Here is a 13,547-nt window from a genome sequence, read left to right on the forward strand (position 1 = left end):
ACACACACACACACACACACACACACACACACACACACACACACACACACACACACACAGGAGCCGTGAAGCATGGAGCAGAGAAGGAGCAGGCTTTTCACTTCATTACACACCGGCTCGCTCCTGCTCTCTCTCTCTCTCTCTCCATCTCTGTGATTCTCTCTATCTCTCCTCATGTGCTGATCTGTCTCTTTCCTCCCATCTCGCTCCCTCGCTCTCTCTCTCTCTATCTGGCTCGCCCTCCCAATCCCTTCATTGTCTGTTCCACGCCACACCTCTGCTCTCTCTTCCTCTGCTCGATCTCTGTTTCCATCTTTCTTTTTCTCTTTTCCTCAGTTTCATTGTTCAACCCTTCTAACAACAGCCTTTCTCCCTCTAACTCTGGATGTGCCTTTATGATTCCTCATCTCTCCACTTCTCCTTGTTTTTTTCTTTATTCTATCTTTCTTGAGCGACTGGATCATCACATCAGCATCTCACACTATCCTCTTCATCTACACCATACCGAACATCACCACCATCATCATCGTCATCGACATCACATCCCTTTGACACACACACACACACACACACACACACACACACACACACACACACACTCTCTCTCTCTCTCAGAAGCATCTATACACAGTAATTTGTCTTGTCCTTGTTTTTTTCTATATTCTATCTTTCTTGAGCGACTGGATCATCACATCAGCATCTCACACTATCCTCTTCATCTACACCATACCGAACATCACCACCATCATCATCGTCATCGACATCACATCCCTTTGACAGCACACACACACACACACACACACACACACACACACACACACACACACACTCTCTCTCTCTCTCAGAAGCATCTATACACAGTAATTTGTCTTGTCCTTGTTTTTTTCTTTATTCTATCTTTCTTGAGCGACTGGATCATCACATCAGCATCTCACACTATCCTCTTCATCTACACCATACCGAACATCACCACCATCATCATCGTCATCAACATCATCATCATCACCATCATCATCACCGTGGTAAACAGTACCATCATCATCGTCATCAACATCATCATCATCACCACCATCATCACTGTGGTAAACAGACCCCATCTACGCAGTGCTTTTCTCAAGCGCTTCACAGAGTAATGCCTCACATTCCCCCATTCAGACACACACTCATACACAGATGGCGGAGCCTGCCACACAAGGCTCCAACCTGCACATCTGGAGGCGTTTGGGTTTCAGTGTCTCGCTCAAGGATACTTTGAAAGTGTTAAGAAGGGTTGGGCTCGAACCAGCAACCCTCTGGTTACTGGATGACTCCTCTTCCCTCATAAGCAACCGCCGCCCACCATCATCACCATCGACATCATCACCATCAGCATCATGGTAACCGTCAGCATCATCTTTTGTCCTCACTGTAACCATGACCACCACTACACCCACCATCACCTTTATCATTGTCATCAAGAAAATCACCCTCTCTTCTTCTCTCCTCTCTCTATCCCTCTCTCTCTTTCTCTTCTGTCCCACTCTCTCTATCCCCCTCTCTCTCTCTCTCTTCTGTCCCACTCCGCTCCTCTCTGCTTGAGCAGTGGATAGCCGACTCTCCCCTCTCTCTCGCTGCCCTGAGGACGACTCCACAGTCTGTACCCAGGCATGCCGGCAACACACCCGCATGTCCCCACACGCCAGCCAGTCACCTTCCCGTGTGATGCCCGTCATTACAGCCTGTGCCATCAGAGTCCCCGCATGCCTCCTGTGCCACGCTGCCAGCGCAGGGGGAGTGGACCCATGGGGCCATGTCGGCTGTCGTCTGAGGACCGGTGATTGAGTCGTTTCTGGCCACAGCGAGCGAGTGAGTGCCCCACTTGAACTTTATCCAAAAAAAGTAAAAACTCTCTCTCTCATTTGATTTCTCTCTCTCTCTCTCTCTCTCTCTCTCATTATCTCTCTCACACACACATACACTCCCTCTCTCTCTTTCTGTCTCTGTCTTCTGTCGCTCGCTCACACACACACGCACACACACACACAGAGAGAGAGATGCAAGATGTCTCTTTGTCTAACTCCCGACCCCATTCTCCACCTGGCACTGATCCACTCACCGAGAGGAGTATCTGGGTAAACTGTCTGACATTTAATTCAGAGAAGCATTTTACAGACCCTAAGGCATTTCATCGCCTATTCAATATGTCCCGTTTAATTGCATCATTTAACACAAGGCAATTAAGCCGCCGTTTCCAAGTACTAATCTTTTGTTCTTCGGTCTCCAGGCAAGCAAGTCTGACTCATCAATTGCACACAAAATGGATGGTGTCTTTTAAGGAAGAATTACTTAACTGAGCCAACTGGGATGTATCTGCAGCTGAGATCCCTGTCTGTGTTTCACAACTGCCATCCCTTTTTTAGAGTGCAGACCACATAACAGTTTGCGGCACAAATTTCATATTGTCAGCTAAAAAATAGCCCATGCTGATTAACAGGTAAAGAGTAGAAAACTAATGTTAAAAGGATGTTGTCTTCCGTTTAGAGACACTACAGAGCATCTAGGACATTTTTGTTTGGCCAGGCAGGGTGGGTGGATATAAATTTCATGGTTGTTTTTCTACAAGCCATCACAGCTACTATGCAAATCATACCTATACACACAGTCCTTGACCTGTGTCAACATCTGTCACTGTGAAATAATTGGCAGATGTGGTGTGAGAATGAGCACCGCATCCTAAATGTCTTTTTATATTCTTTTTCCAGACAGTCACATAGGTCTTCAGTTTACAAGCCTATAGTGTTATGGCATCCATACAGTCAGATTTACACATACACATTGACTGACCGATACAGATACTCTCACACACACACACACACACACACACACACACACACAGACACACAGACACACACACACACACACACAGGCGCTCCTATCAGTGTATCAGTGGTGTTTGTGTGCCGATGCCTCATCTGTGATTGACAGCATTAGCTTTCCTCTCAGGCTTCCTGGAGCCAGAGCAGCATGAAATGGCTGATTACTGAGTGTCACAGTGGTTGCCGCGGCTTTGGCTGTGTGTGTGTGTGTGTGTGTGTGTGTGTGTGTGTGTGTGTGTGTGTATGTGTGAGGGAGAGTGAGTGAGAGAAAGAGAGCTTAATTTTCCTCAGAGATCTGCAGATAAATCAGTGACCCCAGCGTGATGTTTACTGCCGTGTCTGTCCCTGAATCCTCTTTCTTTCCTCGTTCCTCTGTCTCTTTTCAAATGCTGTCCTACCTCTGTGATGCCACTTTGGAAAGCAAGGACATCCAAACTCTCTCTAACACACACAAACACACACACACACACACACAAACACACACATGCACACACACACATGCACACACACACACACATGCGCGCAAACTCTTTCATGTGTTCAACAGAATATACAAAGCAAGTAATGACAATGCAAACCAGAAAATGACGAGTGATACACACACACACACACACACACACACACACACACACACACACACACACACACACACACACACACACACACACACACACACACACACACACCACACAACTGAATTTGTGTCGCAATCAGGATGTGGATGGGTGAAGGGTTTGGAACATGGCTTCAGGCGGAGACAATGACTACATTTCATACTGATCCCCTCTGGAGCCATGTTTACCAGAGGCCACCCCCTTACATCATGACCTCTGGTAACGGGTGGATGGACAGCAATGCATTGCTGGTGAATACACAAGAGAGCAGGGAAGGGGCATCGGCATACAAGCATATCCATATTTACAAGGAAAGCCTGCAGAGAGGGAGAGGAGGAGGAGAGGAGAGGAGAGGAGAGGGGAGGAGAGGAGGAGGAGAGGAGGAGGAGAGGAGGAGGGGAGGAGGGGAGGAGGAGAGGAGAGGAGAGGAGGAGGGGAGGAGAGGAGGAGAGGAGGAGGAGAGGAGAGGAGAGGAGAGGGGAGGAGAGGAGGAGGAGAGGAGGAGGGGAGGAGAGGAGGAGGGGAGGGGAGGGGAGGGGAGGGGAGGGGAGGGGAGGAGAGGAGAGGAGAGGAGAGGAGAGGAGGAGGGGAGGGGAGGAGAGGAGAGGAGAGGAGAGGAGAGGAGGGGAACGGGGAGGAGGAGGGGAGGAGGGGAACGGGGAGAGGAGGAGAGGAGGGGAACGGGGAGAGGAGGGGAACGGGGAGGGGAGAGGAGGGGAACGGGGAGAGGAGGGGAACGGGGAGAGGAGGAGAGGGGAACGGGGAGAGGAGGAGGGGAGGAGGGGAGGAGGGGAGGAGGGGAACGGGGAGAGGAGGAGAGGGGAGGAGAGGAGGGGAGGAGAGGGGGGGAGGAGGGGAGGGGAGGGGAACGGGGAGAGGAGGGGAACGGGGAGAGGAGGGGGGGAGGAGGGGAACGGGGAGAGGAGGAGAGGGGAGGAGAGGAGGGGAGGAGAGGGGGGGAGGAGGGGAGGGGAGAGGAGGAGGGGAGGAGGAGAGGAGGGGAACGGGGAGAGGAGGGGAGGGGAGGAGAGGAGGGGAGCGGGGAGAGGAGGGGAACGGGGAGGGGAGGGGAGGGGAACGGGCTGCTGTTATCAGGAACACATCAGCGGCGGGAGTCTCAAAAACCCTGCAGTGCTGCTCTTCCACTCCTGTGATTTCTCTGCTCCCGGCTCACATAAACACCAGCACGCACGGGCGCAACACAGGGCCAGTGGCCGTAAGACAACCGGACTCCCGCGGGCCTTCCCCGACACCGCTCCCCCTCTCTCTCTCGTACGCTGGCCGGCCCGGCGGACGTGGACACGGTCCAGTGGCGAATGGATGCTTAGTCAGTGTGGGGCGGTGGCGTGGCGGTGAATAATGGCGTTTAGGCCCCCGGTGACGGTCTGGGGAGACAGATGCAGCAGCAGTGGCCACCGCAGCATCTTCCAGCGGCATTAAGGGAACTGATGGAGTGAGACAGGAGATATGGGAAACCTCAGAGATGATGATGTTGGGGGTGGGGGGGGGGGGGGGGGTGGATGATGGGGTGGGGGGGGGGGGTCGGAGGAGAGAGGGGTTGCTGTGGAGCGCTGGCGTGATGATGGACTGTCAGTCCGAGGTTCTGGAGATGGGGATTCTCGGCCGGCGGCGAGCGCGTGCTCTCTGACCTCCGAGTGGATTGAAGTGAGAGGAGCAGCTTTGTCCTCGTCGTCGCTGCGTGAGGATGTTTGGGGAGATGCTAGCTCATGTTCCCTCAGGAGAGCCCAGCGGTCACCATGAAGCAGACAAATTACTGTGTGTAGATGCTTCTGAGAGAGTGTGTGTGTGTGTATGTGTGTGTGTGTGTGTGTGTCAGAGGGATGTGATAAGTATAAGTATATCCTTTTTTGATCCCGTGAGGGAAATTTGGTCTCTGCATTTAACCCAATTGGTGAATTAGTGAAACACAAACAGCACACAGTGAGGTGAAGCACACACTAATCCCGGCGCAGTGAGCTGCCTGCTACAATGGCAGCGCTCGGGGAGCCTTGCTCAAGGGCACTTCAGCCGCGGCCCACTGGTCGGGGCTCGAACCGGCAACCCTCCGGTTACAAGTCCAGAGTGCTAACCAGTGGGCCACGGCTGCCCTTAATGTCGATGTCGATGTCGATGACGATGATGATGGTGATGTTCGGTATGGTGTAGATGAAGAGGATAGTGTGAGATGCTGATGTGATGATCCAGTCACTCAAGAAAGAATAAAGAAAAAAACAAGGACAAGACAAATTACTGTGTATAGATGCTTCTGAGAGAGAGTGTGTGTGTGTGTGTGTGTGAGTGTGTGTGTTGTGTGCATGTACATGTGCATGGAGATATACTCACACACATCTACATATTTGTGTGTGAGTGTGTGTGTGTGTGTGTGTGTGCGTGCGTGCGTGTGTGTGTGTGTGTGTGTGTGTTTGTATGCGCATGTGTTTGTGTATATGTGTATATGTGTGTGAGCATTTGTGCATGTTTGTTTGCCCGTGTGTCTGCATGTCGACATCACAGCGGATGACTCCCATGCATGCATTGTGCAGTAGTGGCTGCCTTTATGGAGTCGCACGCTAGGCTTCATTCCCAGGGAAAGTCCATTCGTCACCGCAAGCCTGCTGCGTCGCCACAAGTGCAGAGAGTGTCTCTTCTGGTGTGAAATTAAATACGAGGGGAAGGTCCGACCAAACGATCGCTTAAATGGAAATCCAATAAAAAAGCACTCAATCAACATCGGCCAAGAATAAAAGGCGCGGTCGTCATTATCCGGCATTAAAAGGGCACTGCAAATCTCTGCGCGTCTGACACGGGCACAATGGGGACCTGGACAATGATAACACAGAGGCCGAGGGCCGCGATGGATGCCCATGACTATCGATTCCCTGAGGGCCGACCTACGATCCAGGGGCCATGAATTACAGCTCACCACTCCTGCCCATAAAGAGGGGCTAAGGTCCATTCATCCTGTCAAGGGTCATTACCCAGCAACATCCATCCGCTGGGCAACGTGTGTACAAAGGCCCGGTGATAAAAAAAGAAGAAGAAAAAAATGGTCCAGGGTGCACCAGGTAGATAGACACTCTATTGACCGTAAGGGGGGACAAAACAAAAGTTGAGGTCGTTAAAACACACCTTCTTTCGTCCTCTCAGACAACCCCCCCACCCCCCACCCCCCATACACACACACACACACCCAGCAAACAAAAGACACACCCGAAGGGGAGACAGACACGCACACCAAGCACGTAGCCTGCGTCAGCGATTCCTTAATTACGTTAAACAAACCCTGCGTCGGAAACAATCTGTGCACCATCCTATCTGACGAGCTGAATTGACAACTGATAGACACACTGCCTAACAAAAAAAAACCTCCCCCAAACAGCGGCACACGCTGCCTCAAAAACAAACCTTCGACGACACAGAGTAAGACTCGGTTTGGCTCTCGGTGGTAAAATAAACATTTCTCTGCAAGTATAGCACATGGTCATGAATATTAAAGTCTTTATGATCTCAGGGACGATACAGTCAACCGGCTTTCTATGCTGCTGTTATCCCCCGCTGCACTTTTTAGCGCATAGGAGCAGATTTTCATGGGAAAAGAAGGAAGGGAAGAATTCAATAAAAGAATAGAGAGAGAGACAGAGATGCTGCGTAGCAACTCTCCCTTAGAGACACAGAGATGCTGTGTAGCAACTCTCCCTTAGAGACACAGAGACGTGAAACAGGGGAGAGCACATGCCCTCTCTTTCTCTCTCGGTCTCTCGAGGGAAATATGTTGCAAGAGCTCTGAATATGCCGGCGGTATCAAGGAAGAGAGGGCACACACACACACACACACACACACACAAACAGACACACACACTTCAAGGCTTAACACATAATAATAAATAAATGGAACTCTTTCACTTTCCTGTTTTTTTTCCGCATTCACATATGCATTTAATAAAACAGACGCAATGTCAGTCTGTCAGATATTCTCTCAACAGAGATTTCATGTTAATGATCGCACATCTGTGCTTTGTGCTTCTCACTCTCTATTTTAGTGTGTTTTTGTCAGACTTTCCATCTCAATTCAAATGCCTCCTTATCTCTTTCTTTTTACCTCCCTTTCAATCCTGTTTTGCAGCCACATCTCCAATTCCTCCCTCCCTCCCTCTCTCTCTTTCTCTTTCTTTCTCTTTCTCATATTGCAGATTGCTAGTGGCATTCCATCTCCCAGACAGGTAATCAGAGGCAACAAACATTTACCTTTGCTTTGAAATATGCATGAGAGGAAAGAGTCCGTCAGAGAGCGGGAGGGAGAGCGAAGGAGGAAGAGAGAGCGAAAGAGGGAGAGGAAGAGCGACAGAGTAGAGACAGTGGGATGGGGGTGAAGGGTAGGAGAGGATGATGTGTCACCATAGCCCATGTCAGTCAATAGTGTAATTAAATGACCAGGGCTGGTGCAACACTCAGGGCCTCTGTCAAACCTGCTCCGCGCAATCATTACACACGCAGGGCCGGCCTCAACCCTTCAAGCAACAAGCAAATTGTATTATGTTGCTATCAATAACGCATAGTTACAATTTATTGAAATTCAATGTGCTTCCTTATGCACATGGATGGAGAAGGCTGCTGCATGTATGTCTGCATAGTCTGAGTGAGCAATGGGCTGGCCATGAGGAGAGAGGACACATTGGAGCACAACTGCATGGGTGTGTGTGTGTGTGTGTGTGTGTGAGAGAGTGTGTGTGAGTGTGCAAGTGTGTGTATGTATGTATGTGTCTCTGTGTGTGTGTGTGTGTTATTTAAATATTGCTGATATATACTCACCGTTTTAAAACACAACAGGCCTATTTGAAAATGTGCTGTGAATTTCAGGAGATGGAGGATTTAAATGGGTCTGTGTGTGTGTGTCTTAGCGTGTGAGCATGAGGGTGTCTGTGTGTATCAGCCTTCCATTGCCCCACTGATCTTCCTGCGGAGTGCAAGGCTGCTGTCGGCTGTCTACTGCACACTGAAAGTGCACCTGTCTTGTCCAGTATGAGATCTATTATTATGGTAAAGGGGAGCGAACAGCGCGAGTCTCAAGGGAGTATGCTCTGTTGATGTTTGTTTAAAATGCAGTTCAGATTTGCTTTGACTGCCACGAGATAAAAGACAGCCTATTGTTAGGCTACTATGAAAAGGTGTGGGTTTTGCAGCTCTGGGTGTGAATGAGAGGGTGTGTGTGTGTGTGTGTGTGTGTGTGTGTGTGTGTGTGTGTGTTTGAACTGAGGCACTCTTCTCTTCCCTCTTTCCCCGACTCCCCTCTCCTCTTTCTCTCTCCCCCTCTCTCTCGATCTCTCTCTGATTTTGGGTGCTTCAGCTGTACAGGCTCTCACTCATTCGAAAAAGTTAACAATGCCAAAAAAAAGAACGAGAGAGTGGAGAGAGGGAGAGAGAGAAAGAGATAGAGTGAAAGAGAGAGTGAAAGAAAGAGAGAGGAGTGGTGAAAAAAGCTCTTATCAGAGAGAATTAAAAGAGCTGGTGAACGGACGCGTTGGTCGAATGCAAATGAAGCCGGAGGCTTTGAGGACCGGCGCCTTTCATTCAGATCAGCCTACTCCACTCCACGCTCTGGCAGCAGAAAAGCCCTCCACTGCTCCCCCACAACCCCACACCCACCAAGGCCTCCATGATGGGGGGGGGGGGGGGGGGGGGGGGGGGGCACGGAGGTCCACTACCTCAAAAATCACCCACCACAATGCCAATCAAGACCCGTCACACCCTGTCTCCACCCACATCCATCCACACCCTGCATCCACCCACATCCATCCACAACCATTCCTCCATCCTTCTATTCCTCATGGAGAAGAGTGGTTTAGCAGAGGTATGTGAATACATGCTCAATTCAACCGATTGGAGTTTGGAGTTCATGTACTTGCTCCACATGAAGGCAGCTTAGCCTGTACAGTAGACCACTGCAAGTGCAGCCACACAGGAGCTGTCAGACTTAACTGGGGCTGGGGAAGGATCAGTGGAAGAAGCACAGGAACAGAGTGGATAAGACTAATTATGTTGGTACAATTATGCAAGGACAAAAAGACACACCGAATGTGATGCAGACTCCCATGGATGGGACATTGTGACATACATAGAGAACAACTACATCCCCCAGGGTTCATGCTTGCACCACCTCAAAGGAAGTCAAGCAGGGAGAACAGTTTACTTCACAAATTACCATCATATAACAAGCAACTGCAACTGCAACCCCTTTTTTTGCTAAAAAGAAAGAAATTTAAATAATTAAGGGATAGGGGGAGTATATAACCTAACAATTGAAGTCAAGCTATTGAATCTATTTAATTCTACAAAAGCCTTTTCTTTTCTGAACTGGGAACATTGCTATGGATCTGCACGGTCGTTTAATTGGCCTGCCCTTCAACAGGCGTTCCAGACTGCTTTGTAAATGAGACCATGTTGCCATCTTTCTTTGAGGGCATCAAAGCCCTGAGCTGCCACTGACACACTGATATTAGTGCCTGTGTGTGTGTGAGTGTGTGTGTGTGTACAGCCCCTGAGACACTACTCTTTACTGACTACAGTACTCAAAGCCATTCAGAACCTCACACATCATGACGGTTGAATGTCTCTCAATTTAGACACCTGGTCATGCTGTCTCATTTACACACCACCGCTGACCTGGCAGCATGGGTTACCAATCTGGTGATTATCATACTGAATATGAGCTCTCTATTTAACTCAAAGGCAACCTGGAATGTTAAAAGAGCTGGAAAATGATGCACCCATTTTGTTTCTACATTTTATATAGTATTATTCCACCACTGGAGTCTATGGCAGACCATAGAACTGTCTGGTTAAAAGTGGTGAAATTTGGCACACTAATTGAGGACAGTCCCATGATTCATTTCAACAAGTTTCATGTCGGCACCTTGAGCGCTCTTGCTCCACCAACAGGTCAAAGTTGGACGCGTGTTCACGCATGTAACCTTTGACTCGTATTCCCGATCTTCAAAACTGAGGTATCATTGGAATCCTTGGACCAAGCCGAGGTTAACGCATGACGTCAATTTCCGCCATGATGGATTTTCCGCCATTTTGGATTTTATCAAAAGTTAAACAAATTTTACACAGGTCACATGTTTTGTCCAATCGACACCAAACTTGACACACACGATCTTCAGACCAAGCCTAACAAAAGTTCATCTCATTGCATATTCATTTTTGAAAGCGTTTGCCCGTCACAGCCAAAATTGACGGCAAAGCCACCAAACAGGAAGTGAGCTCATATCTCAGCAACCCTTTCATGTATCAAAACCAAATTTAGTACATGGACTTCAGATCCCATTGGTAGGACGCTCAAGAAATTTGGTGACTTTTGACCTCTAGGGGGTGCTGCGCTGATGTGTTTGGAATTAAAACTTACTAGGGATGTCTGTTAATACTCTGGGAAATTTTAAGTCCGAAACATGGCAACTTGTAATGTCAACGTAATCGATCCGGCCACCATATTGGATTCCATCAAAAACACAAAAAATGTCACAGGTCACAAATTTTGTCCAATCTCGGCACAGATGATCTTCTGACCAAGCCTCACAAAAGTGGTGCTTTTTGTAGCCATATCTAAAACTGTTCGCCCGTAACAGCCAATCGTCATCGGCGGCAAAGCCGCAAAACAGGAAGTGAGCTCATATCTCAGCAACCCTTTCATGTATCATAACCAAACCGAACCCATGACCCCATTAGGAGGGCACAGAAGAAAGTTGGTGACCTTTGACCTCTAGGGATTGCGGCAATTAGCAAAAATATGTTTTGGCTTATAATTGTTGACGTGATTGGAATTTTACTAGTAGTGTCTCTTAATACCGTTGGAGTTCCTAAAGCCAACGAAAGCTAACTTGTGACGTAACCGTAATCGATCAAGTCAACATTTTGGGTTTTGCCAGAAACACAAAAACATTTTCACGTCGCACATTTTATCTGATCTTCAACAAAATTGGCACAGACAATCACATATCTTCAGACAATGCCTTATCAGTGCATAACTTCCTGGAAGCGATTGACAAAATCGTTCGCCCATCACAGCCAATCGAAATTGGCGGCAAAGCCACCAAACAGGAATTGACCTTATATCTCTATATCTATAGCCAATCTTTGGTTGCTAGACATGAAACTTGCAGTGACTGCTTACAGCAGTTTGATATAACAGCACTGAGTTGCCATGGCAACTCAAGCTCGTCTGCTTGGCCCCCTCATTGCTACTTGCAGCTATATTGGGGAAAAGTGTTTTCTTACCAACTTCACATCATATGCCCATCCAGGGCAGACAACCACACCGATAATCCAGTGTTTCTACAGTAGAAAAAGAGGAATTCTGACCAGGGTCAATTTGACTACTTTCTCACTGCGCTTAATAATAAAAGATGACAAGAAGCATCATAGCCTACTCTTTCCGGTTTGTTCCTCAGGTTGTTGTGAAATGTTTTAGGAGCCCAGAGGTTGACATGCGCATCCAGAGAAGTAGCTGGTGAGTAGTGAGTAATCCTGAAAAACACTCAAACAATCAGGCGGTGCCCAGAGAGTTCCCCGGGGAGAGATTAGTTCGCTCCTGTTGCGGCCTCGCGGGAGTCCAAGATCCGATTGCGGCAGTGTAACTCACAGTATATGGATTACTCAGTGACAGTTCGGTTGATCAATGCATGATCGAAGAGATCAAGCAATAACTTACACTGGAAGAGAGTATGACGCCACATCAGACAATCAAATCGTCTAAATAAACCATTAATTGTAACCTATATCAGGTTATGTACAGTAGTTTTATAGAACAACAAACCTGGTGTATATGTCCAGTAAAATACACGTGAAGCTGACACAAGTTGTGTAGCCTAGCCTACTGCGGAAATGCGCACCTTGGAGCTTCACATTTCCTCTGTTTCGCAGTCATCCATGAATTTGCGCACTCACTCATAAGCCTGACTGCAGGCGATTTTTCGGAATCATATTTGAAAGACAGATTTAAACCGAACAAACATTCTCCTAAGTGTAAAGCCGTTTCTACAGATAACCCGAATACTCATTTTATGAGAAAACAACTTTTTACAAACACAAAACATTCGTTTATCTTCTTTGTACCATACTCTCTTAAAGTTATAAAATGACTTCCACGATTTAATAAGGATACAGCCACAGTGAGTAAGTGGTTCCGTGTTTAGTTCACATTGGCATTGACATCCTGACAACGCTAAAAAAGACAAGAGCAGCTGTGAAATCTGACTTGTTGGACTGTCGCATGAAAAAACAAAAAATGTGTTTTACTGAAAGAAATATTCACTAAATGTTCAAGACAGTATGCAACACATGCCCCAAAAGTTGTGTGTGTGTGTGTGTGTGTGCGTGCTTTTCAGTAAAAATAAAAAATGGAGATTTACTCTTATAACTCACCTTATTTCCTCTTTATTGCTAGTTTGATTGTTGTTCAGTCCCACTTGACTCAATTGCGTCTCCTATCCATGCTTGATGAGTGCCTCCAAACTGTCCCGCCTGCTTGTAGCAATACCTGCGCACTTCAATGGCAAATATTAACCTTAATTGTAATAGGATAGGTGGGGGATTGCTTAGCTTCGCGCAGGTGTTTCAGCAAATAATGGAGAGAGTCCACGTTTAGATGAGTGAGTCCGTAGTAAAACAAGAAAATGCTCTAATCCCCTTGCAGATGGGAATCCTGAACCGTTATCTGCACAATAATGCGGACAGCGCACAGTAAGGCATACAAATCGTTCAGCGCACCTTCTCCTGCAGCGGACCGGCGTTTTCCTCCGGGTCCTACTGCTGCGCAGAGACGGATTTCACTGCAGATCCGAGGCGATAGCGCACACCACTCACGTATACTGCGGGCTTCAGGTCTATACACAAAGACACTTGTGTTACACTGATAACCTCTTTTTAGGCACTGAATGAAATAAATTTAATATTTTAGATTATGTCAGACATTAAGCCTAACTAAAGAAACAAAGGAACAAGGAAATCAACACACTTTCCAGCCATTCCTCTCTCTTTTTCAGGCAGCTACATACTATACTATGAGTATGACTATTCTACA

General features: G+C 47.9%; 1 protein-coding gene across 1 annotated transcript in view; it reads right to left on the minus strand.

Annotated features, from left to right (window-relative positions):
• Window positions 1-13,163, minus strand: part of LOC121709518 (roundabout homolog 1-like) — a 183,581-nt gene extending 170,418 nt beyond the window's left edge. The window contains 1 exon segment of the mRNA XM_042092955.1: window positions 12,890-13,163. The gene's annotated coding sequence lies outside the window, so the exon portion shown is untranslated.
• Window positions 13,164-13,547: the final 384 nt, after the last annotated feature.

Source organism: Alosa sapidissima, chromosome 5 (genome assembly GCF_018492685.1).
Source record: "Alosa sapidissima isolate fAloSap1 chromosome 5, fAloSap1.pri, whole genome shotgun sequence".
NCBI lineage: Eukaryota > Metazoa > Chordata > Actinopteri > Clupeiformes > Clupeidae > Alosa > Alosa sapidissima.